Source organism: Bos indicus, chromosome 10, assembly GCF_029378745.1.
Source record: "Bos indicus isolate NIAB-ARS_2022 breed Sahiwal x Tharparkar chromosome 10, NIAB-ARS_B.indTharparkar_mat_pri_1.0, whole genome shotgun sequence".
NCBI lineage: Eukaryota > Metazoa > Chordata > Mammalia > Artiodactyla > Bovidae > Bos > Bos indicus.
In genome coordinates, this window is record NC_091769.1 from 74,253,887 (window position 1) to 74,281,474 (window position 27,588).

At 37.6% G+C, this 27,588-nt stretch overlaps 1 long non-coding RNA gene across 1 annotated transcript in view; it reads left to right on the top strand.

The window, feature by feature from the left end:
- LOC139185327 (uncharacterized) overlaps positions 1-27,588 on the top strand; it is a 216,038-nt gene that overhangs the window by 174,794 nt on the left and 13,656 nt on the right. The gene's annotated exons all lie outside the window — the stretch shown is intronic.

Sequence of the window (27,588 nt, forward strand, 5' to 3'; positions counted from 1 at the left end):
CACTCACTCCTTGGAAGGAAAGTTATGACCAACCTAGATAGCATATTCAAAAGCAGAGACATTACTTTGCCAACAAAGGTCCATCTAGTCAAGGCTATGGTTTTTCCTGTGGTCATGTATGGATGGGAGAGTTGGACTGTGAAGAAGGCTGAGTGCCGAAGAATTAATGCTTTTGAACTGTGGTGTTGGAGAAGACTCTTGAGAGTCCCTTGGACTGCAAGGAGATCCAACCAGTCCATTCTGAAGGAGATCAGCCCTGGGTGTTCTTTGGAAGGAATGATGCTAAAGCTGAAATTCCAGTACTTTGGCCACCTCATGGGAAGAGTTGACTCATTGGAAAAGACTCTGATGCTGGGAGAGATTGGGGGCAAGAGGAGAAGGGGATGACAGAGGATGAGATGTCTGGATGGCATCACTGACTCGATGGACGTGAGTCTGAGTGAACTCCAGGAGTCGGTGATGGACAGGGAGGCCAGGTGTGCTGTGATTCATGGGGTCACAGAGTTGGACACAACTGAGCGACTGATCTGATCTGATCTGATGCTTATGCATGTGTGCTAAATTGCTTTAAATCATGTCAGACTCTTTGTGACCTTATGGACTGCAGCCTCCCACACTCATCTGCCCATGGGATTCTCCAGGCAAGAATACTCGAGTGGGTTGCCATTTCCTTCTCCAGGAGATCTCTCTGACCCAGGCGTTGAACCTGTATCTCTTATGTCTCCTGCCATTGGCAGGCGGGTTCTTTACCACTAGCACGACTTGGGAAGGCACTATACCTATAGTGGGTACTTATTAATTAGGATTTAAGAAATTCTTACTCCCACCTCCAAAATGATAGAGTGAATATGTAAGTGTGAAAGAAAGATATTCACAGATAATGTAAGCACTGAAAGAATCTATCAGCAGCATAACCTATCTGAGTGAAATACTGGAGAACAATAAATGGATCAGTGCAAAAATTGCAAGAAAGGACACTGTGGAGTAAAGGACATTTCAATGCATACAAATTAAAGCAATGCATATGTAGAAAACTGTCTAGGAAGAAGTGACTTAATGATATTTTAAATATAAGGGGCCAACTGTAAATAAAAACTTGTTAATATTACTCAGCTATATCAGCAAAACTTAGCACATGGAAGAGAGGATGAGTGGTATTTGGAAAAGAGAAAACTAGTAAAAGAATCCCCAAGTCTCATCTATGTCATGGAGGAGAAAAACGGGCAGGTAAAAATATTTAAAAGTTGCAATTTATTGGCATAAACATATTAGTTGAAAATGTTTTGGAAATCTTGATTGTATATGAGAGTAAAGAAATGGAAAATAATATTAAAAATGTATATATGTATATAACTGAGTCACTTTGCTGTATGGCAAAGTGTGCCATTTACAGTGGCACAGAATTGTAAATCAACTATATTTTAACTTAAAAAATTTAAAAAATAGTAAAGAAATATGTGTTTGACAGTGAGCATTGAGAAAAGAACACAGTAGTTAATGCAATGAAAAGCTTAATGAAACTCTCAAATTAAGAAATGAAAAAGGATATGGATAACAATTGGATCAAACTGAAGAAACATGGAAAAGAAAAAACATGAACCAACATCAAATAAAAAATGACTATAAATACATAGTGATATATTATTAAAGCATTTAGTCATAACAGTCCTGGTAATTAGGATCAGTAATCCTGGAGATGACAACTAAAATGGCTTGACAAAAAAATCACCTTCTAAAAAGTTCAGAGACCTAACAAGAGACTGAAAAATTGTGAGACTGAAAATAGGAAGAGAACTACACCTCAGAGTTGCACCAGAACTGTTTGTGCCTCGGGAGCAAATACCCATATAGAAAAGGCAGCTCAGAGACAGTTTCTGGTAACGGGTAAGAGATGTGAGGTGTAGGGGGCTGAGTCTGAGCTTACAGGGATTAAGCAAAAGGACAAGAACTTTTATTCATAACACTCCCTGCCATCTAGGGTTTTTGCACTGAGACCATTTTCCAATTTTTGGGAAGTTGCTGAAAGGATGAATATTCTTGGTGTTTTTGTGAGGTAGAGGAAATGAGGTTTGGAGTTTTGTGCCCACCAACAGCAGAAGCTCCATTGTTAATAGTGCTAACCTGGACTGGGACTCCGGAGAGCTATTTTTTGACTATGTTCTGGATAGTCATCTAGTTGAACAAGGAAATTCTCAGTCCTTGGTTCTGAGAATGTTACTGCCCTCAGATGCCCTGCAAAAATAGGCAAAATCCTCCCTCAAGAAGGCTTCATCATCCTAGATTTGAAGTTATCTCAGAGTCGGACACGACTGAGCAACTGAACTGAACTGAACTGAAAATATTTTTCTAATAATATATTCAGAAAATACTATAAATCATACCTGGTGACAAGATAAAATGATCTAGAAACAAGAGAAAATACCAAGGGACTTTAGATAATAAAAGTGATCAGATACAGACTTAAAACAACATCTCTGTTTCTGAGATTAAAATCATACTTTAAAAACATCAGCAAGAAATTGGAAACTAATACAAGTAACATTAAAGCACTGAAAAAGGCCTGAGTAGAAATTATAAGCATTAATAACAAATTAAAAATGAATGAATGAATTTAACAACAGATTGATAAACTGAAGATGTTAAATAAATTATCTACAATTAAGGACTAAAAGCAAGGATGAAAAATACAGAATGGTAAGAGCTATACTTGATATAGTATGAAGGTCTAAGACATACTTGAGTTCAAGTAAATAAGAAGAGAGATAGTGCAGAAATAATATATGAAGAGATAATGGCTAAGAACTTCTGGTACCTGATAAATACATAAATTCAAAGGTTTGAGGAGAATATATTTAAAATACATAACATGTGGGTTCAGGCATGCATACGCAAAGTACACTAAGAGGAAACTTTGAAAACTAGACAATGAAAAATCTTAAAAGCAAGTAGAAGAAAAGCTAAGTTGCACTCAAAAGCATGATAGATTGATGGCTAATTTCTTTCTACGACCTTTGGAAGTTACAAGAACAATAGAAAAAGACCTCTAGGCTAATAGAAAGTAAGTAATGAGCTAAAACTCTCTACCTAGTGACTATACCCTGGAAGAATGAAATCAAAGATATTTTCAGATCAAAAAGCAAACAGCAAACAAAACTGAGAATATCTTATCAGCAAACACAAACTGAAAATTCTTTTTTTTTTTCATTTTAAAATTTTTATTGGAATGTATAGCTTTACAATGTTGTTAGTTTTTGCTGTAAAGCAAAGTGAATCAGTTATCCATATACATATACTCCTCCCTTTTTTAGATTTCTTTCTCATTTAGGTCACCATAGAGCATTGAGTAGAGTTCCCTGTGCTGTACAGTGGGTTCTCATTATTTATCTATAGTAGTGTATATATGTTAATCCCAGCCTCCCAATTCATCCCACCCCCACTGCCATCCTTGGTATCCATGTTTGTTCTCCACATCTGTGTCTCAATTTCTGCTTTGCAGATAAGTTCATCTGTACTATTTTTCTAGATTCCACATATATGCAATATTATATGATATTTGTTTTTCTCTGACATACTTCACTCTGTATGACAGTCTCTAGGTCCATCCACGTTTCTGCAAATGGCACTATTTTATTCCTTTTTATGGCTGAGTAATATTCCATTGTGTGTGTGTGTGTGTATACACATACACATATACCACATCTTCTTTATCCATTCTTCTGTTGATGGATATTTAGGTTGTTTCCATGTCCTGGCTATTGTAAATAGTGCTGCAATGAACACTGGGGTGCAGGTATCTATTTGAATAATGGTTTTCTCTGAGAATATGCCCAGGAGTAGGATTGCTGAGTCATATGGTAGTTCTATGTTTAGTTTTCTTGAGGAACCTCCATACTGTTCTCCACAGTGACTGTACCAATTTACATTCCCACCAACAATGTAGGGAAGGGTTCCCTTTTCTCCACATCCTCTCCAGCATTTATTGTTTGGAGATTTTTTTTGATGATGGCCATTCTGATTGGTGTGAGGTGACACTTCTTTGTAGTTTTTTTTTTTTTAATATAAATTGATTTATTTGAATTGGAGGCTAATTACAATATTGTAGTGGTTTTGCCATACATTGACATGAATCCACCATGGGTGTACATGTGTTCCCCATCCTGAACTTCCTTCCCACCTCCCTCCCCATCCCATCCCTCTGGGTCATCCCAGTGCACCAGCCCTCAGCACCGTGTCTCATGCATCAAACCTGGACTGGCGATCCATTTCACATATGATAATATACATGTTTCAATGCCATTCTCCCAAATCATCCCAACCTCTCCCTCTCCCACAGAGTCCAAAAGACTGTTCTATACATCTGTGTCTCTTTTGCTGTCTCACACACAGGGTTATTGTTACCATCCTTCCAAATTCCATATATATGCATTAGTATACTGTATTGGTTATACATATAAGCCTTTCTGGCTTACTTCACTCTGTATAATAGGCTCCAGTTTCATCCACCTCATTAGAACTGATTCAAATGTATTCTTTTTAATGGCTGAGTAATACTCCATTGTGTATATGTACCACAGCTTTCTTATCCATTCATCTGCTGATGGACATCTAGGTTGCTTCCATGTCCTGGCTATTATAAACAGTGCTGGGATGAACATTGGGGTACACGTGTGTCTCTTTCAATTCTGGTTTCCTTGGTGTGTATGTCCAGCAGTGGGATTGCTGGGTCATATGGCAGTCCTTTTTCCAGTTTTTTAAGGAATCTCCACACTATTTTCCATAGTGGCTGTACTAGTTTGCATTCCCACCAACAGTGTAAGAAGGTTCCTTTTTCTCCACACCCTCGCCAGCATTTATTTACAAACTGAAAATTCTTAAGGTGATTATGAAACAAAAGGAAAATGATCCCAGATAGAAACTTTGTTATAGTCAATAATTTTATTTGTATAAATAAAAATCTTAATTCTGAAAATAAAGTTAGAAATAAATATGACAAATTATAAACACAAAAGTTTTATTTGATTAAATAAAATTGAAAAATGCATATTTAGACATGAAATATTTGAACATCTCAGTTGATTTACAGATTTTAAAAATACAAATCTTAATAGTTATAAATGGCATGAACTACATACATGAAAATACTTCGGGGAAGAGTTAAGTCTTTGTTGACCACATGAATATCTTCTCTAGATCATCTTGTTCTTAACTATGTCTGGGGAAAAGAAGGATGTTTAGGAGATTAAGAGACTTGGGACTACCAGAATAGCTCCCATTACCCAACTTCCCTCACAGCTTAACTTTGGCTAAATATATATTTGATTTTGAATTTGAATGTGGCATACCCAGGACAGGAATATTTGGGACATCTGTTCTACCAGTATAATTTCAGAGATTAAAAGCTGAGATATCTTTTAAAAATTGTGTAATTCTATACATACTTTCAATCATCTAAGTTAGAATATCTAAAGATAGGGCCCAGAAATCTGTCTTTCTAAAAATTTCTCAATCCAGCACTAAATTGAGAACAGGTATTTGGAAACCACATCAATAAGAAAATCTGCGATTTACACTAACAAATCTGATTAGTTCAGAATAGGGTGCTATAAAGCAGCAGCCAATAAGACTGTTTCCCTAAAAGATCTTTCAGTTTAATTGGGAGAAAAAATGTATAGGATAAGTTATACACTTATAAAGGTCATGACAAATGGAAGCATAGCACAGGGAAAAGTAAGGCAGAGTCAAGGATGGCATTGTGGAAGAGATAACATGTGATAAAAAGGGAAATGAGAAGGGAGGGCCAGGAAAAATTGTTAAGAAGTGGATTTTCCAGACAAAGGGATCGGTATATAAAAACCACATTATTAAAAATTCTTTTTTTTTAAATTTTATTTTATTTTTAAACTTTACAAATTGTATTAGTTTTGCCAAATAGCAAAATGAATCCGCCACAGGTATACATGTGTTCCCCATCCTGAACCCTCCTCCATCCTCCCTCCCCATACCATCCCTCTGGGTCGTCCCAGTGCACTAGCCCCAAGCATCCAGTATCGTGCATTGAACCTGGACTGGCAACTCGTTTCATACATGATATTATACATGTTTCAATGCCATTCTCCCAAATCTTCCCACCCTCTCCCTCTGCAATAGAGTCCATAAAAATTCTTAATGTTGTTTTTATAGGTCCTTAAATCTGGGAGTGAACCAACTTCCCCAGGGGAGACCTTGAGAGCTTCCATTTATAATCAAACAATTAACTCATGTTAACAATTCATGAAATTCTGTGCATTTGGCATAGAATTGTGATTAATATACACTTTGGAACATTTTCAAGTGGAATCCTTTGTTTAAATACTCTCTTCCCAATGCTCTTGCAACCATTCTCCTTTGATTATAGCCAATATGAGAAACAAGAGATATTTGTAAACTCAACATGCAATGAGGGTACTAGTAGTGGGGGTGATGATGATAGAAAGATCTCATATGTGAACAGTGTGGCCAACCCTTGCTACTTTGCCTAGAGTCCAGGTACAGAACCAGTGGGGTGCGAAGAACCAGGGGAGGAGGTAGAATGAGCAGACAGTACAGCCTGCATCTGATGAATCTTTAAAACACCAATACCAGGGATTAACACTGAATGAAAACTAAAGAGGGAAATTATCAGCCTTCATTCTGTGGGTTCTTTAAATGATTTGTATATTTACTTTACAAATAAATAAAATAAATTCCCCTACATTGGTTTAAATGGAGCCATGGCATCACGGACTGCAATTTCAGTGCTACCAGGAAGGCTGTTGCTATGGTTTCCATTATGTGGATGCCATAAATCCACGAAACTATACCAGTACACAACACAATTATGCAACTCTACTGCAGCACATCAGAATTATTTTTCAAGTTTTTTTTTTTTTTTTTACTTTGAGCACCAGAAAAGCCTAAACCCACAAAACAAATCAGTAAAATTATTATAACAAAATAGCATCCTTGATTCCCATATTCTGATTACAATTTTCCACATATTTTAGGAGGGAGGTTCAAAGCTTAGTATACTTCTAAGCTATATATTTTCACATGTTCTACATCTTTCTTGATTCAGTTTTCATTTATTTTTCCCACTTTGAGGTACACACATTTTATTTTATTCTTTTTTTAGCAAGGAGAATGTTGGAAATTTTTTATATTCTGGTGGAATCTTACCAAATATAATTCTTCATTGTAACATAAGACATGTTTGAGTACATTAAGTTCTTCCTAATAGAAATAGTGGTATAATAAATGAGAGCTTTAAATCAATATTAGGTTTGCTAGTAATTCATTAAAATTTAACATTGTAATAGTTAGACAATTGAGAATAAGAGTTCTGGTTTCCATTCTTTTTCTGAATGTTTAAATGAATATAACATTTGTGTTGTTTGTTATTTCCTTATTTCATTTCCCTAAAAGTGATCCTTAGAGGAATAATGTAGATCTGTATAAAAAGGATCAATCATGCTGATAGTATTAATCAATGTTTAGTATTGTGATACTTACTCGTAGTAAATAGCCTAGATGCTTAGGCAAACATGTCTCACCAAAAAGAAATAATTTAAAAGTACATGTCTTGGGTTCCTTTTGAAGTCTCTAATATATTTACACTCACATGTTCATATTTATGATATTTTTACCATCTGTATCACTTCTTTAAAATTTCCCAGTAGTATTAATTCTTTAACAATGTTTGTGTAATTTAATTCAGTGGGCATTCTTTAAAAAAATTTTTTTAATATAAATTTATTTTTTTAATTGGAGGTTAATTACTTTACAATATTGTTTTGGCTTTGCCACACATCAACATGAATCCGCCACAGGTATACACGTGTATATCAGTGGGCATTCTTTAAGAAACTCTTACGGAAATCATGTACTGCTGGGGGCTCTGGAGTATATAAACACATACTCATATAATACTGTCCGTTTCCTTATAAGATTATTATTTAGTTAGGAAAAGAAGCCTAACTCTCAAACAATATGAAGTGGAATATTATTCAATGTTGAAAACATTATGTACTAAAATAAATTTTCTAGCCTTATGGATGATAGACTTTGTTGAGGTTACTGCTCAAACGCTGCATTTAAATAGGACCTAGAGAACTGAGAAGAAAAGGCAATGTTCTGTGAGCTCATTGGTTCATGATACCAGGCCATTCTTTTTTTTTCCTTCTCAATGCGCATCCATCATTTCTCCACCCCTGCGGGCCCTTCATCATCTCAAGCTTCCAAAATGTCCCAGGAGGAAAAACATAGAGTCTCAAAACAGACTTTGAATAATCATAAACTCTTTTTTGCTTGTATTGGCTAAAATGTATCTTATGATACTTGGGTCATTTGTTGCTTATCTGTCTCTTGGAGCCATGACTTGCCTTTGAGTACAAACCTTTAGTAGGTCATTGTATTATGCTCTGATGTCTTATTGGTCTCCTTCTGGTCCTGTAGCCCTCAATCTACATGCCCCTCTGACTGTGCTGTGTAGCATATACAGGTGTATTTCTCTAGAGGTAGGGGTAACCAAGCTGCAATAAAGCATATAATCCAACCTCTTAATTATCTCTTTTCTATTAAAAACCTGTTGTTAAAGGTAGCACCTATAAAAATGAAAGTATCAATTTATTATTCTCCACAACAGCTTTAGAAAAGTTGACATTGTGCTCTTCCCTCACATCCAGTACTACTTCCAGAAGCTTACTAAACCAAACTCACTATGACTACTGATCCTGAGCTAATATATTCTTGAGATATGATCACTCTCAGTAAGATATGAAACTGATATTGGCACAAGACACAAAAGCAAATTGATATGTCTTCTCTGGTTTTAAGGGTGGCTCATATCACATTTTATTTATAAAGAATAACTTCTCTGTTCTAGAATATCTTACCATAGGAAAAAACACTAGACTGTTCAGGTATGACCTAAATAAAATCCCTTATGATTTTACAGTGGAAGTGACAAATAGATTCAAGGGATTAGGTCTGATACAAGGCCTAAAGAACTATGGATGGAGGTTCATTACATTGTACAGGAGGCAATGATCATGACTATCCCCAAGAAAAAGAAATGCACAAAGGCAAAATGGTTGTCTGAGGAGGCCTTACAAATAGCTGAGAAAAGAAGAGAAGCTCAAGGCAATGGAGAAAAGGAAAGGTATACTTATTTGAATGCAGAGTTCTAAAGAATAGCAAGAAGGTATAAGAAAGCCTTCCTCAGTGATCAATGTAAAGAAATAGAGGAAAACAATAGAATGGGAAAGACTAGAGATCCCTTCAAGAAAATTAGAGATACCAAGAGAACATATCATGCAAAGATAGGCACAATAAAGGACAGAAATGGTATGGACCTAATAGAGGCAGAAGATATTAAGAAGAGGTGGCAAGAATACACAGAAGAACTATACAAAAAAGATCTTCATGACCCAGATAACCACGATGGTGTGATCACTCACCTAGAGAGTCAGACATCCTGGAATGCAAAGTCAATTGGACCTTAGGACGTATCATTATGAACAAAGCTAGTGGAGGTGATGGAATTCCAGTTGAGCTGTTTCAAATTCTAAAAGATCATACTGTGAAAGTGCTGCATTCAATATGCCAGCAAATTTGGAAAACTCAGCAGTGGCCACAGGACTGGAAAAGGTCAGTTTTCATTCCAATCCCAAAGAAAGGCAATGCCAAAGAATGTTCAAACAACTGCACAATTGTACTCATTTCACACGCTAGCAAAGTAATGCTCAAAATTCTCCAAGCCAGGCTTCAACAGTACATGAACCATAAACATCCAGATGTTCAAGCTGGATTTCAAAAATGCAGAGGAACCAGAGATCAAATTGCCAACATATGTTTGATCATCATAAAACCTAGAGAGTTCCAGAAAAAACATCTATTTCTGCTTCATTGACTACACCAAAGCCTTTGACTCTATGGGTCAAAACAAACTGTAGAAAATGGTTAAAGAGATGGGAATACCAGACCACCTTACCTGCCTCCTGAGAATTCAGTATACAGGTCAAGAGGTAAGAGTTAGAACTGGACCTGCAACAACAGACTGGTTCCAAATCAGGAAAGGAATACGTCAAGGCTGTATATTGTCACCCTGTTTGTTTAACTTATATGCAGAGTACATCATGGGATATGCCAGGCTGATGAAGCACAAGCTGGAATCAAGATTTCTGGGAGAAATATAATAACCTCAGATAAACAGATGACACCAATGTATTCATTTACTTATGGCAGAAAGTAAAGATGAACTGAAAAACCTCTTGATGAAAGTGAAAGAGGAGAGGGAAAAAACTGGTTTAAAACTCAACATTCAGAAAACTAAGATCATGGCATCTGGTCCCATAACTTCAAGGCAAATAGATGGGGAAACAATGGAAACAGTGAGAGACTTTATTTTTGGGGGCTCCAAAATCACTGCAGATGATGACTGCAGACATGAAATTAAAAGATACTTGCTTCTTGGAAGAAAAGCTATAACCAACCTAGATAGCATATTAAAAAGCAGAGACTTTACTTTGCCAACAAAGGTCTGTATAGTCAAGGCTATGGTTTTTCCAGTAGTCATGTATGGATGTGTATAAAGTCATGTATACAGAAAGCTGAGAGCCAAAGAATTGATATTTTTGAACTGTGGTGTTGAAGACTCTTGAGAGTCCCTTGGACTGCAAGTAGATCAAATCAGTCAGTCCTAAAGGAAACCAGTCCTGAGTATTCATTGGAAGGACTGATGCTGAAGCTGAAACTCCAATACTTTGGCCACCTGATGGAAAGAACAGAGCCATTTGAAAAGACCCTATTGCTGGGAAAGATTATTGAAGGCAGGAGAAGAAGGGGACAAGAGAGGATGAGATAGTTGGATGGCATCACTAACTCGATGGACATGAGTCTGAGCAAGCTCCAGGTGTTGGTGATGGATAGGGGAACCTGGTTTGCTGTAGTCCATGGGGTCGGAAAGAGTTGGACATAACTGAATGAATGAACTGAACTGAAATATGGTAATTTTATAATTCTCCTGGCTCTTAAGTGCTAGTCATTCAGTCATATCTGACTCTTTGTGACCCCATGGACTGTAAGCCACCGGGTTCCTCTGTCCATGGAATTCTTCATGCAAAAATACTGGAGTGGGCTGCCATTCCCTTCTCCAGGGGATCTTCCTGACCCAGGGATTGAACCTGGGTCTCCTGCATTGCAGGCAGATTCTTTACCTTCTGAGCCACCAGGCAAGTCCAGGCTCTTAAATTCTTTCTCTATAAGAGACCTTACTCTGGGAAATAGTGACTTCATATTTAATGTTTTAGATCCTTTTAATGTGTTCTCTTGAAAGAACAGTTTTGATAAGAGTCAGGGCATTTAACTTGGTTTCAATTAGTACCAAATTGTCTCTACAATTCTTTCTTTCCCAAATGAGAAGTATTTTCCTCAGTCTAATCAAACTCATATAGAATATAAATTTCATATGATTTAATAAACCTACCAGCCCCTATTTGTACACATGCAAGGTGGCACTAGTGGTAAAGAACCCGCTTTCCAATGCAGAAGATGTAAGAGACACAGGTTTGATCCGTGGGTTGAGAACATTCTGTGGAGGAGGGCATGGCAACCCACTCCAGTATTCTTGCCTGGAGAATTCCATGAACAGAGGAGCCTGGCAGGCTGTAGTCCACAGGGTTGCAAAGAGTCAGACATGTGACTTAGCACACACACAATAGATGTCTAGGTCTGAGTTTGTAGTCTTCTGACCACTTCTATGTGTCCAGTCAGATGGATAATCCTTCTAAGAATTTATACTAGGATTAGCAATGACCCTGCTATTTTCTGTTATTTAATAACTCAATAGAAAAATTGTTTCCCCATGTCTCCTTTCTTGGGATTATGACTAGATTATGGAATTATGATTTAGGATTATGACTTTGTATTTTACAAAGTTTGGCAACACATTTATCAGTAAATAATATAATGTTTACTGATTTGGGGATAAAGTACGGGAGAATTATTTTTCTACTTTATAAAAACTCCAGCATTACTGGCTATTTAATAGTAACTCTTACAATTTATAGGACTGCCCTGGTGGCTCAGATGGTAAAGCGTCTGTCTACAATGCAGGAGACCCGGGTTTGATCCCTGGGTAAGGAAGATCCCTGGAGAAAGAAATGGCGGCCCACTTCAGTACTATTGCCTGGAAAATCCCATGGATGGAATAGCGTGGTAGGCTACAGTCCACGGGGTCACAAAGAATCAGACACAACTGAGCGACTCCACTTTCTCTCTTTCTTTTGTTGTAATTCACATTCTAATAGGCAGTGGTGTCCTATATTTGGTTTAAAATGAATCATTTTACTCATATATATCTTGAAATTGAATATTGCAGAACATTGCTTTTACCACATATATATAGGACTAGTGATATTTAGGATATAGGATATTTAGTAGAGAAGGGAGCACTTCCAATTTCTTCAGTGACCTTCTTGAATTAAAATTGCCTATAGGTGTGGAGAAAAGGGATCCCTCCTACAATGTTGGTGAGAATGTAAGTTTTTGCAGCCATTGTGGAAAACAGTATGAAGAAAGCTAAAAATAGAATTACCATATGATTCAGCAACCCCACTCCTGAACATATATTCAGACAAAACTGTAATTCAAAAAAAATACATGCACCCCTATGTCCATACTCAAAATAGCCAAGACATAAACAAATGTCCATCAACAAGCGAATGGATAAAGAAGATTTGGTACATCTATACAATGTAACACTACTCTGCCCTAATAAGGAATGAAATGCTATTTGTAGCAATATGGATGGCACTAGAGACTGTCATACTAGGTGAAGTAAGTCAGAAAGAGAAAGACAAATACCATATAATATCACTTATATGTGGAATCTAAACTTTTGCACAAGTAAATCTACCTACAAAACAGAAATGGACTCATAGAGATAGAGAACAGACTTATGGTTGCCAAGGGGGAGGAGGGTAAGGGAAGGATAGATTGGAAGTTTGGAACTATCAGATTCAAACTGGTATGTAAAGAATATTTAAACAACAAGGTCCTACTATATAGCATAGTATTATATTCAATATCCTGTCATAATGGAAAAGAATATAACAAAGAATGTATATATCTATATAACTGAGTAATTTTGCTGTAAAGCTGTAATTAACACATTATACATCAGCTGTACTTCAGTTTAAAAAAAAAGAAAAAATTGACTATAGTCATCTACTTATAATTTCTTCTAGAAAAAATATCTCATCTCTGTCAGAGAAAATCCATTGCTCTTCCATCCCTTAGTTTGATAAAAAGCTAAAAGTAGAAATCCTCACTAAGAAAAAAATGAGATTTGAGTCCTATCCACACTGTCAAGATGGTATCACAAGTAGAAACCATCTAATGTGATTAAAGATTATTACATTCAGGTTGTTCAATACACATGACGATATGTTCCTCTATCACTAATAAGAAAAGTCTAGCTAAGCTATCAATAAGTAAGAGAAAGTTCTGTAACACCCAGTTCTGGTGCTAAAAAACTACAAACCTCTCTGACTTGTGACCCTCAAGTACTATTATCAGTGAAAATGCTCCAGGTTCAGCTGAATTTTCCCTCATGCATAAATGACCTTTTTGTGAATTAAAGACAGCCTAGTAAGCAAGCATCAGAGTGCATAGCCTGAGTTTATATGACCTCATTGTGTCAGTAGACCATACTAGATGATTGGAATAATTTAGATTGTCAGAATTCCTGGAGCATCTATACTTTCTGGGTTCCTTTGGCACCGAAGGGGCAGAATCAGAGCCAGGGTTGGGATTGTATTCTAGACATGACTGAATTCATATTCATTCCATTACGTAAAGATCAATTTGTTCTTCATTACTTAACCAGAGCATAAATTAGGAAAAGCTAGATTCTCTATAAACCTCATCAGAAGATATATTAAATAATGCATTGGGATAGCTTTTCTGTATTCATAATAGGCTTCAAACCTCTTACATTGTATTTAAAATAAACTGAAGTCATTAGTTATGTAATTATCCCTCTGAAAATATTATGGAGCCCACGATGTGTTCTCAGGGCAGCACTTGTGATTCCTATGTTCTTGACTGTCAAGGGACTTACAGTTTCACTGATTAAGTAGCACTGACCCTCCCCAAACAAGACTTGAATTTGCATATTATCTATAGTACAAGTAGATACCAAAGCCAGGGAAGTCAATGAATTATAAAGGCAAGAGAAGAGTGAAAGTCAATGATGAAAATGCTATTCTAATGAAGTTGCAGAGACCCCAAAACTGTAATGAAAACAGACTGCAGAGAGTTTAGAAATTTATTTTTTTCCAAAAATGGAGATCTAGAAATTGGAATAATAAAGACAGTTAACATTAGTCAATAGGTCAGTATTGTGGAACAGTTAAGACTATGGATTCAGGAAGCCTCAGAGGCACAAGTTAAATATCGACTTCTACTGTGTACAAAATTACCTAGCTTCTCTGTGCCTAAGGGTTGGGTTTCCCAGGTATCTCAGTAATAAAGAATCCACTTGCCAATGAAGGAGACCCAAGTTCGATCTCTGGGTCAGCAACATCCCCTGGAGAAGGGAATGGCAACCCATTCCGGTATTCTTGCCTGGAAAATCCCATGGACCAAGGAGCCTGGTGAGTTGTAGTCCAGGGGACTGTGAAGAGTAGGACACCACTGAGCACACACATGTGCCTAAGGGTTATCATCTCTAATGTAGGAATAACAATACCAATTTTATAGGATCATGGTGAGAATTAGCTGAATTAAAATATGAAAAGTGCATAGAAGAGTACCTGACTCAGGATAAGTGTTCAGAAAATGTTAGTTTTTTTTTTTTTTTTAACATTAATGGAGCACTTAATTTTGTTCTGGTCATAAATTTAAGCAATTTGCATTTTTTAATCTCATTCAATACAAAGACACTAAGAGGTTTAGATGAAGAAATAAGAATAGACAAAGCAACTTTCCTAAAGTTACTAAAGCATGGTGTCTAAGAAAAGACATTCATTAACATAGGTAGTTTGAATCCAGAGTCCATGCTCTTAACTCTTGTACCTCACTGTGCAAGCTTTCTTAACTGCTTCACTTCTTCCTGCCTGTACATTTCTTTTCTAAGAACAGTATAGCTGGAAAATATGAAAGAATTTAGTTTTTACAGAGGTAATCATTATGGAAAATGCTCTTATCAAAACAACTACTTGTATAACTGGATTTCTGTTGGTTACATGGATATTCTTGCTACAAACTATCTTACTTTGGGTTAAGTCTACACTTGTCTAAATCTAGTTAGGGAGTGTAGGCTGCCATACAAAATTAGAGTGATCCATTTTGTAAAAGATAAATGTTATTTTATTTAAATTCATATAGTCTATTTTATAAAGAAGAAGCTCTTAAATATGTCACTTTGGGAAAAGTTTTTGGCCAGAACAAATGAGGATGGAAGTTTACCCAGACAATAGGGGACTTATACCAGCCAAAAAGGTCAGAGGTCACATCCAAGAGAGCCAAAGGGAAAAGCAAACAGACATGTTTTGAGGTCCAAGTAGGAGCTATACTCAATTAGGTCAGCCAAAGCAGGCATGAACAGAATCCTATTGAGTCCATGAAGATAACCCACAAAAGCTATTCTGAGTCCAAAATACAGATGCAAAAAGTGAAGAAAGAGGGGAAAGAGTTAGAGGATTGGCAGCAGAGTTTATAAACAACAATATAGCAAGGCCCAATTCCAAAACTCTGAACAGCAAAATACCATATTCCACAAGTGGTCAATGTTAAGGTGATCCATTACTTACTTGACTGGTATGGGAATAAAGAGGAAAACAGAACCCATGATCCTGCACAAAGTCACTGTCTTTAATGCCATCTACCAGGGATTCCAGTGTAGAAATATTGAAGAAAAAGATTAAAGCACATGGGTAACATACTTCAATAAAATGTAAATACTAAAGAAAGCAAATGAAAGCATATGTTGAAATATAGTTTTTTTAAAACTAGATTATGATGTAGCATTTTCACAAATGTTTTAACATTCAAATAATTAACTTTTGAGTAGCCTGTGTTTTTGCATCTTATATTTGTAAAAGGCCTTTCATATGCCAAATCTTTGCTATTTCCATCCCTGGTGAAACAGATATTTTGGGGCTTTCCATGATGGCATTGGCTGCCTCCAAATAGTTCAGATTTGGAATCTTGACCATTTTGTTTGTTCAGCAGTGATTGTGAAATTGCTGATTATCCTGATTGATCTTATTAATTTAAAAAGGAGTAGAAAGCAGATGAATGGATAAAAAAATGGCGTATGTAATATATAAATACAATACTATACAGCCATAAAAAGAATGAAATAATGCCATTTGCAGCAACATGGATGAACCTAGAGATTATCAAACAAAGTGAAGTAAGTCAGAAACAAATATTTTCAATATCACTTATATGTGGAATCTAAAATAATGATACAAATGAACTTATTTACAAAGCAGAAATAGACTCACAGACATAGAGAACAGACTTGTAGTTGCCAAGGGGAAAAGGGGCAAAAGGTGAATTAGGAGTTTGGGATTAGCAGACATGAACTATTATATATAGAAGGTAAAAATAACAAGGTCTTGCTGAGTAGCACAGGGAGCTATATTCAATATTTTGTAATAAGCCATAATGGGAAAATGCACAAAAAAGTGTGTGTGTATGCACATGTATATGTATGTGTGTGTGTGTGTGTATGTATCAATTCAGTTCAGTCACTCAGTCGCGTCCGACTCTTTGCGACCCCATGAGTTGCAGCACGCCAGGCCTCCCTGTCCATCACAAACTCCTGGAGTTCACTCAGACTCAAGTCCATCGAGTCAGTGATGTCATCCAGCCATCTCATCCTCTGGCGTCCTGTTCTCCTCCTGCCCCCAATCCCTCCCAGCATCAGAGTCTTTTCCAATGAGTCAACTCTTCGCGTGAGGTGGCCAAAGTACTGGAGTTTCAGCTTCAGCATCATTCCCTCCAAAGAAATCCCAGGGCTGATCTCCTTCAGAATGGACTGGTTGGATCTCCTTGCAGTCCAAGAGACTCTCAAGAGTCTTCTCCAACACCACACTTCAAAAGCATCAATTCTTCGGCACTCAGCCTTCTTCACAGTCCAACTCTCATATCCATACATGACCACAGGAAAAACCATAGCCTTGACTAGATGGACCTTTGTTGGCAAAGTAATGTCTCTGCTTTTGAATATGCTATCCAGGTTGGTCATAACTTTCCTTCCAAGGAGTAAGCGTCTTTTAATTTCATGGCTGCAGTCACCATCTGCAGTGATTTTGGAGCCCCCCAAAATAAAGTCTGACGCTGTTTCCACTGTTTCCCCATCTATTTCCCATGAAGTGATGGGACCGGATGCCATGATCTTCGTTTTCTGAATGTTGAGCTTTAAGCTAACTTTTTCACTCTCCACTTTCACTTTCATCAAGAGGCTTTTTAGTTTCTCTTCACTTTCTGCCATAAGGGTGGTGTCATCTCCATATCTGAGGTTATTGATATTTCTCCCGGCAATCTTGATTCCAGCTTGTGTTTCTTCCAGTCCAGCATTTCTCATGATGTACTCTGCATAGAAGTTAAATAAGCAGGATGACAATATACAGCCTTGACGAACTCCTTTTCCTATTTGGAACCAGTCTGTTGTTCCATGTCCAGTTCTAACTGTTGCTTCCTGACCTGCATACAGATTTCTCAAGAGGCAGGTCAGGTGGTCTGGTATTCCCATCTCTTTCAGAATTTTCCACAGTTTATTGTGATCCACACAGTCAAAGGCTTTGGCATAGTCAATAAACAGAAACTATTATAGCATTGCAAATAAATATACTTTAATAAAATAAGTTTATAAAATAAAAAAGGAGTGGAAAAATAAAACATTTGATACTAGAAATTAAACCTCTACAAATCATGAACTTGTATGTGGGAGAAGGATGGGAAAATCATTTAGGTATACTAGAAGTGATGAAAGTTTAGTTTCATTTGAAGAAACATTGGACTTCAAACAGTAAAATAATTAAAAGAACATGAATATAATACTGAAAAAATATCCTTGATGATTGTATCTAAGAACATAGAAAAAAATAAAGGATTTCTTTTTCATTTTTCAAATAGAACATCCTTGCTGCTGCTGCTGCTAAGTCGCTTCAGTCATGTCCGACTCTGTGTGACCCCACAGATGGCAGCCCACTAGGCTCCTCTCTCCCTGGGATTCTCCAGGCAAAAATACTGGAGTGGGTTGCCATTTCCTTCTCCAATGCATGAAAGTGAAAAGTGAAAGTGAAGTTGCTCAGTCCTGCCCGCCTCCCAGGGAACCCATGGACTGTACCCCACTAGGCTCCTCCACCCATGGGATTTTCCAGGCAAGAGTACTGGAGTGCGGTGCCATTGCCTTCTCCATCCCCTCTTCAATAATCCCTGTCCTCTGCCTCATCTCCCAACACATACACAGTCAAGTTGACTTTCTCAAATTCCAACAATAGTATGGAATGTTTAAAATGCATTTTGCATAAAAATTAGGGATGGCCTATAATTCAACCAATGAACACACACACACACATATAGACACAAAACAAGACTATGTAAGGACAACTAACAGTTGCTCCCACCCTGAGTCATTAAAATAACTTTAGACATGAGCTTCAAGAATGTATGGTTATCAGTAATGAACTACTTTCATCGGAGATCTCTTAGTTAATTTAATATGATCCTTTGTATTTACTTAAGAGTATTTCTCCAAAATAAATTTTCTATAATCATTTGAATAAGCGTTTTTGCCCCTGAAATGTGAGTGCAGAGAAAAAGAGAGAGAGCTGGGCAGTCAGGCAAGAAAAGGGAAATTTATTAGAGGGAAAAGAGAGGGTGACTGGCCTTTAAGGAGAACAACTGTCCTCCCTTTCTGATGGAGTCCTTATACCCCACCAATGAACAATTATCTAAAGGGATGGTCATGTAGCTGGAGGTCTGGAATGTGATGGTCTCACAGCTTTGAGAAGATAGACACCACTGAGATAACAGGATGCCATTTGGGCAATCTGTTCAGTTTCACAGGTCACTGTGATTTGATTCTTTGTTTGTGAGGTCGACATAATGAGCCATCTTATCAATGAGACCCCATGTGGGGTCTATCAGCCTATCAGCCACCCTTACCATTGTTTCTCTGAAAATAAGAAGAGCACTATGATTTTTAAAAAATTATATTTTTTGAAAAATAAACAATAATTCTATTTTGTCAGACATAAGTTCCCCCCACCTAATTTTTTTTAAAAGTAAGCGAGCACTTCCCTGGTGGCATAGTGGATAGGAATCTGGCTGCCAATGCAGGGAACACAGGTTCTACCCCTGGTCTGGGAGGATTCCATATGCTGCAGAGCAACTAAGGCTGCAAGCCACGACTATTGAGCCTGTGTGCCACAATTACTGAGGCTCATGTGCCCTAGGGCTTGTGCTCTCCAATGAGAGAAGCCACAGCAGTGAAAAGCCTGAGCACTGCAATGAAGAGTAGCTTCACTCATGGCCACCAGAGAAAGCAATGAAGACCCAGAGCAGTCAAAAAGAAATAAAATCATTTTTTTTAAAGCAAGCTAACTGTTGAAGATAACTAAGTTCTTTGTTGTTGTCTAGTGACTCAGTCACGTCTGATTCTTTGCAACCCCATGGACTGCAGCAGGCAAGGCTCCACTGTCCTTCACCATCTCCTGGAGCTTGCTCAAATGAATCCACTGAGTCACTGATGTCATCCCACCATCTCCTCCTTTGTTGTCCCCTTCTCCTCCTGCCTTCTATCTTTCCCATCATCAGGGTCTTTTCTAATGAGTTGGCTCTCTGGATCAGGGGGCCAACGTATTGGAGTTTCAGCTTCAGCATCAGTCCTTCCAATGAATATTCCGGGTTGATTTCATTTAGGATTTACTGGTTTGATCTCCTTGCAGTCCAAGGGACTCTCAAGAATCTTCTCCAACATCAAAGTTTGAAAGTATCATTTCTTCAGCCTTTGGAATTCAATTGTGGTAGGAAGTCAGGAGAATTAATTTGATTCCATTTTAATCAGATGAATACAAGCTTTGAATTAGCTCATGGAAATGGTAGTGTTGTCAACCTATTTACTTTTAATCACTTGCAATTTTGGGGGTTATTTTTTTACTCTTAGTTGGCCTTTTCTGTTAGTTAGCACACAGTTATAAAGATCTAAACACGGCAAAGGTTCTAGCCAATTGAGTCATCCTGCCTGATGGAAAATCAAAGGATTCATGAGCCATTTCTGCTTTTGACTCCTGAGATGGTTTTTCACTTAGTGATAATCAAGATTAACCCAATGCGAATGAAGTATCAATAGTTAATTTCATTACTGATGTTAAAAATTGAATCCACAGAGGCTTTGTGGTGACACTTTTGCTCCTAAGGACTAAACCAGTACTCAATCTACGACTATAACATATATATGGCACTTACATCCTAAATTAAAGGTTTTCCATGAAGCTAAAATTGAGCCTTTACGTCTTGTTATGAGGCATAGGCTTGCCATCATAATTTACAACATATTCTCTAGTCCTCACCACACTTAAAATGGTGGGAACTGAGATATGTATTTCAGGTTTCTTTTGTTTAATTTTGGTTAAGCAACGGAAACTTATAAAATCCAAAAATGTTTAAACAATATCATTATAAATACATTAAAATAATAATTTTAGCTAATGTTTTTAGAGCTTACTCTATGAACAAACATTATTCTAGGAATGTTAACCTTTGAGACAAACTTATATTATTATGTCCACTTTATATAGGAAAAACTAAGACAGGTAAGTAACTTGCCCAAAAGGATGCAATTAGTAAGCTGAAAATAAGCATTTGTTTTCATGGAATGCCATGCTTTAGGTAGTCTTCTACTTTTTTTCTTTTGTTCTTTGACTGCTGCTGCTGCAGTTGTGTCCGATTTGTGTGACCCTATGGACTGTAGCCCACTAGGCTCCTCTGTTCATGGAATTCTCCAGGCAAGAGTGCTGGAGTGGGTTGCCATGCCCTCCTCCAGGAGACCTTCCCAACACAGAGACTGAACCCGGGTCTCCTGCAATGCATGCAGATTCTTTACCACCAAGCTACCAAGGAAGCACTATTCTCTGACTAGATAAGTTCAAATGACGTGTCTCTGAATTTGTTTAGTCTTTATTCTAATTGATAAAGTATGCTATCAGTGTTCTGTACTACATTTTTCATGTCATTTGTTGTATTCTTTAGCTCCAGTATTTCTCTTATTTATTATTATTTTTTTTAATTTGTTGTTCAATTGCTAGTTCAGTTCAGTTCAGTCACTCAGTTGTGTCTGACTCTTTGCGATCTCATGGACTGCAGTACCCCATGCTTCTATGTCCATCACCAACTCCCAGAGCTTACTCAAACTCATGTCCATTGAGTCAGTGATGTCATCCAACCATCTCATCCTCTGTCATCCCCTTCTCCTTGTGCCTTCAATCATTTCCAGCATTTGGGTCTTTTCAAAAGAGACAGTTCTTCACACCAGGTGGCCAAAGTTTGGAGTTTCAGCTTCAGCATCAGTTCTTCCAATGAATATTCAGAACCAGTTTCCTCTAATATGGACTGGTTGGACCTCCTTGCTGTCCAAGGGGCTCTCAAGAGTCTTCTCCAACACCACAGTTCAAAAGCATTAATTCTTTGGTGCCCAGCTATCCTTATGGTCCAACTCTCACATCCGTACATGACTACTGGAAAAACCATAGCTTTGACTAGATAGACCTTTGTTGGCAAAGTAATGTCTCTGCTTTTGAATATACCATCCAGCTTGGTCATAACTTTTCTTCCAAGAAGCAAACATCTGTTAATTTCATGGCTTCAGTCACCATTTTCAGTGATTTTGGAGTCCCCAAAATAAAGTCTCTCACTATTTCCCCATCTATTTGCCATGAAGTTATGGGACCAGATGCCATGATCTTAGTTGAGTTTGAATGTTGAGTTTTAAGCCAGCTTTTTCACTCTCCTCTTTCACTTTCATCAAGAAGCTCTTTAGTTCTGCTTCACTTTCTGCTATAAGGGTGGTGTCAACTGCATATCTGAGGTTATTGATATTTCTCCCAGCAATCTTGATTCCAGCTTGTGCTTCATCTACTCCAGCGTTTCTCATGATCTACACTGCAAATAAGTTAAAGAAGCAGGGTTACAATGTACAGTCTTGATGTATTCCTTTCCTGATTTGGAACCAGTCTGTTGCTCCATGTCCAATTCTAACTGTTGCTTCTGACCTGCATACAGATATTTCAAGAGGCAGGTCAGGAGGTCTGGTATTCCCATCTCTTTCAGAATTTTCCACAGTTTATTGTGATCCACACAGTCAAAGGCTTTGGCATAGTCAATAAAGCAGAAATAGATGTTTTTCTGGAACTCTCTCACTTTTTCCATGATCCAACAGATGTTGGCAATTTGATCTCTGGTTCCTCTGCCATTTTGAAATCCAGCCTGAACATCTGGAAATTCATGGTTCACGTACTGTTGAAGCCTGGCTTGGAGAATTTTGAGTATTACTTTACTAACGTGTGAGATGAGTGTTATTATGTGGTAGTTTGAGCATTCTTTGGCTTTGCCTTCTTGGGGATTGGAATGAAAACTGACCTGCTCTAGTCCTGTGCCACTGCTGAGTTTTCCAAATTTGCTGGCATATTGAGTACAGTACTTTCACAACATCATCTTTTAGGATTTAAATAGCTCAACTGAAATTCCATCACCTCCACTAGCTTGCTTTGTTTATAGTGATGCTTTCTAAGGTCCACTTGACTTTGCATTCCAGGATGTCTGGCTCTGGGTGAGTGATCACACCATTGTGATTATCTGGGTCATGAAGATCTTTTATTTTTTTACAGTTCTGTGTATTCTTGCCACCTCTTCTTAATATCTTCTGCTTCTGTTAGGTCCGTACAGCTTCTGTCCTTTATTGAGCCCATCTTTGCATGAAATATTCCCTTGGTATCTCTAATTTTCTTGAAGAAATCTCTAGTTTTTCCCATTCTATTGTTTTCCTCTTTTCTTTGCACTGATCACTGAGGAAGGCTTTCTTATCTCTCGTTGCTATTTTTTGGAACTCTGCATTCAAAAGAGTATATCTTTCCTTTTCTCCTTTGTCTTTTACTTCTCTTCTTTTCACAGCTATTTATAAGGACTTCTCAGACAGCCTTTTTGTTTTTTTGCATTTCTTTTTCTTGGGGATGGTCTTGATCGCTGTCTCCTGTACAATGTCATGAATCTCCATCCATAGTTGATCAGGTACTATGTCTATTAGATCTAGTCCCTTAAATCTATTTCTCACTTCCACTGTATAGTCATAAGGGATTTGATTTAGGTCATACCTGAATGGTCTAGTATTTTCCCTACTTTCTTCAATTTAAGTCTGAATTTGCCAATAAGGAGTTCATGATCCGAGCCACAGTCAGCCCCCAGTCTTGTTTTTGCTGACTGTATAGGGCTTCTCCATCTTTGACTGAGAAGAATATAATCAATCTGATCTCAGTGTTTACCATCTGGTGATGTGCATGTGTAGAGTCTTCTCTTGTGTTTTAGAAGACGGTGTTTGCTATGACCAGTGTGTTCTCTTGGCAAAACTCTATTAGCCTTTTTTCCTGCTTCATTCTGTACTCCAAGGCCAAATTTGCCTGTTACTCCAGGTGTTTCTTGACTTCCTACTTTTTTATTCCAGTCCCCTATAATGAAAGTACATCTTTTTGGGGTATTACTTTTAGAAGGTCTTGTAGGTCTTCATAGAACTGTTCAACTTCAGCTTCTTCAGCATTACTAGTCGGAGCATAGACTTGAATTAACGTGATATTGAATGGTTTGCCTTGGAAACGAACAGAGATCATTCTGTCATTTTTGAGACTGCATCCATGTTCTGCATTTCAGACTCTTTTGTTGACTATGATGGCTACTCCATTTCTTCTAAGGGATCTTGCCCACAGTAGTAGATATAATGGTCTTCTGAGTTAAATTCACCCATTTCAGTCTATTTTAGTTCGCTCATTCCTAAAATGTCAACATTCACTCTTGCCATCTCTGGTTTGACCACTTCCAATTTGCCTTGATTCATAGAGCTAACATTCCAGGTTCCTATGCAATACTGGTCTTTACAGCATCAGACTTTGCTTCTATCACCAGTCGCATCCACAGCTTGGTGTTGTTTTTGCTTTGGCTCTGTCTCTTCTTTCTTTCTGGAGTTATTTCTCTACTGACTGATCACCAGTAGCATATTGGGCACCTACTGACCTGGGGAGTTCATCTTTCAGTGTCCTACATTTTACCTTTTCGTAGTGTTCATGGGGTTCTCAAGGCAAGAATACTGAAGTGGTTTGCCATTCCCTTCTCCAGTGGGCCACATTTTGTCAAACTTACAAGCCTTAAAAAACATTACAACCGATAATAATCCCACATTTCCCTTGGGACAAAGTCCAGACTCCTTGAGTTGAGCCCTTACTAATCCTCTCAGAAGCTCACCTAGAGAACTTTCCATCAGACGGGGCAAGGACCAGATTTTATTTTCTCACCTTTGAAGCATGAGCACTGAGTGCCACATGTGACCCATTAAATACTTGTTAAATAAATAAACTTTTTCATAATGCTTTCTCTGACCTTCATGTCCTGAGGAATTCATTCTTCTATATCTCTATATCAGCACTAGCCTATTCTTCTAATAGTACTTAGCCTATATATTTATTTCTTTAGCTAATATTTTATTTTCTTCATATAGTATAGTTTTCTACATCTGGTAGGTTTTTCAGGTATTGAGTAAATGAATGAATTAGTTATTCTGGCTTAGGGTCAGAAAGAAAATCTGGACTATTTTTGTTGAATGTTGCTTGTAATTGAGTTTTGTCTTTTAAGTAGAGACCCTTATTCACCAGAATTGCAAAGGACATCAAATCTCAAGAGGAAAGCTGATTACTCAAGGAACTGAATTTCTCAGGCGTTGCAGATGGCTGAGTTATGTGTAAGGATTTTGTGCACAAGTACTATGACATAGAAAAGGTATAAATGATTGTAGAATAGCATCACTGCAGGCATGATGTAAATGGATGGTCAGGTGGTACGTGGCACAATTCCAAACACAAGTTTTCATATAGATAATGTTGCACATAGCTTCTCTAACTATGTAGTTTGGCAGTCCTAATTGTGAAAGAACTCCATGGAGAAAATTAAATGTTCTTAATTGAAATCATAGATGGGAAAGAAATATCTAGAGTACTTTTAGGAACTCTTATTACATGATGGACTGTGTAAAACTCTTGTGACACTCCTCAGGGTATAATAAAATTCCATAATTTTCTTCACAGTCTGAATAATCAGACACATCTTTCTATAAATGTGACATACTGAAAATGAGTCTTGAGAGATCTGGCATTTATATTGGTTATACTTGCCTGGACAATTAATAATAGGCATTTGAATAATTGCTATAAGAATAACTTGAAATGTCATGTTTTTTATGCTTAAAAGAGTTTACAAATATCAATTATTAGAAAAAAATCTATGCAAAATGCTTTATCACCCACTTATTCATTCACTAGATGCTCAATACCAAAATCAGATTAATTATATTTTTTGTAGCCAATGATGGAGACCTTCTATACAGTCAGCAAAAACAAGACCAGGGGCTGACTGTGGCTCAGATCATGAACTCCTTATTGTCAAATTCAGAGTTAAATTGAAGAAAGTAGGGAAAACCACTAGACCATTCAGATATGACCTAAATCAAATCCCTTATGATTATACAGTGGAAGTGAGAAATATATTCAAGGGATTAGATCTGACAGACAGAGTGCCTGAAGAACTATGGACGGAGGTTCATGGCATTGTACAGGAGGCAGTGATCAAGACCATTGCCAAGAAAAAGAAATGCAAAAAAGCAAAATGGCTGTCTGTGGAGGCCTTACAAATAGCTGAGAAATGAAGAGAAGTGAAAGGCAATGGAGAGAAGGAAAGATATACCCATCTGGATGCAGAGTTACAAAGAATAGCAAGAAGAGTTAAGAAAGCTTTCCTCAGTGGTCAATGCAAAGAAATAGAAGAAGGCAATAGGATGGGAAAAACTAGAGATCTCTTCAAGAAAATTAGAGATACCAAGGGAAAATTTCATGCAAAGTTGGGCAAAATAAGGACAGAAACGGTATGGACCTAACAGAAGCAGAAGGTATTAAGAAAGAAAGAAAGTAAATGAAGTCACCCAGTCGTGTCCAACTCTTTGCGACCGCATGGACTGTAGCCTGCCAGGTTTCTCCATCCATGGGATTTTACAGGCAAGAATACTGGAGTGAGTTGCCATTTCCTTCTCCAGATATTAAGAAAAAGTCGTGAGAATATACAAAAGAACTCTACAAAAAAGATCTTCATGATCCACATAACCACGATGCTGTGATCACTCACCTAGAGAGCCAGACATCTTGGAATGTGAAGTCAAGTGGGTTTTAGGAAGCATCACTATGAACAAAGCTAGTGGAGGTGATGGAATTCCAGTTGAGCTATTTCAAATCCTAAAAGATGATGCTGTGAAAGTGCTGCACTCAATATGCCAGCAAATTTGGACAACTCAGCAGTGGCCACAGGACTGGAAAAGGTCCATTCTTTTAGGCGGGTTCTTTTTTTTTTTTTTAATTTTATTTTATTTTTAAACTTTACATAATTGTATTAGTTTTGCCAAACATCAAAATGAATCCACCACAGGTATACATGTGTTCCCCATCCTGAACCCTCCTCCCTCCTCCCTCCCCATACCATCCCTCTGGGTCGTCCCAGTGCACTAGCCCCAAGCGTCCAGTATCGTGCATCGAACCTGGACTGGCAACTCGTTTCTTACATGATATTTTACATGTTACAATGTCATTCTCCCAAATCTTCCCACCCTCTCCCTCTCCCACAGAGTCCATAAGACTGTTCTATACATCAGTGTCTCTTTTGCTGTCTCGTACACAGGGTTATTGTTACCATCTTTCTAAATTCCATATATATGCGTTAGAATACTGTATTTATGTTTTTCCTTCTGGCTTACTTCACTCTGTATAATAGGCTCCAGTTTCATCCACCTCATTAGAACTGATTCAAATGTATTCTTTTTAATGGCTGAGTAATACTCCATTGTGTATATGTACCACAGCTTTCTTATCCATTCATCCGCTGATGGACATCTAGGTTGCTTCCATGTCCTGGCTATTATAAACAGTGCTGCGATGAACATTGGGGTACACGTGTCTCTTTCCCTTCTGGTTTCCTCAGTGTGTATGCCCAGCAGTGGGATTGCTGGATCATAAGGCAGTTCTATTTCCAGTTTTTTTAAGGAATCTCCACACTGTTCTCCATAGTGGCTGTACTACTTTGCATTCCCACCAACAGTGTAAGAGGGTTCCCTTTTCTCCACACCCTCTCCAGCATTTATTATTTGTAGACTTTTGGATCGCAGCCATTCTGACTGGTGTGAAATGGTACCTCATAGTGGTTTTGATTTGCATTTCTCTGATAATGAGTGATGTTGAGCATCTTTTCATGTGTTTG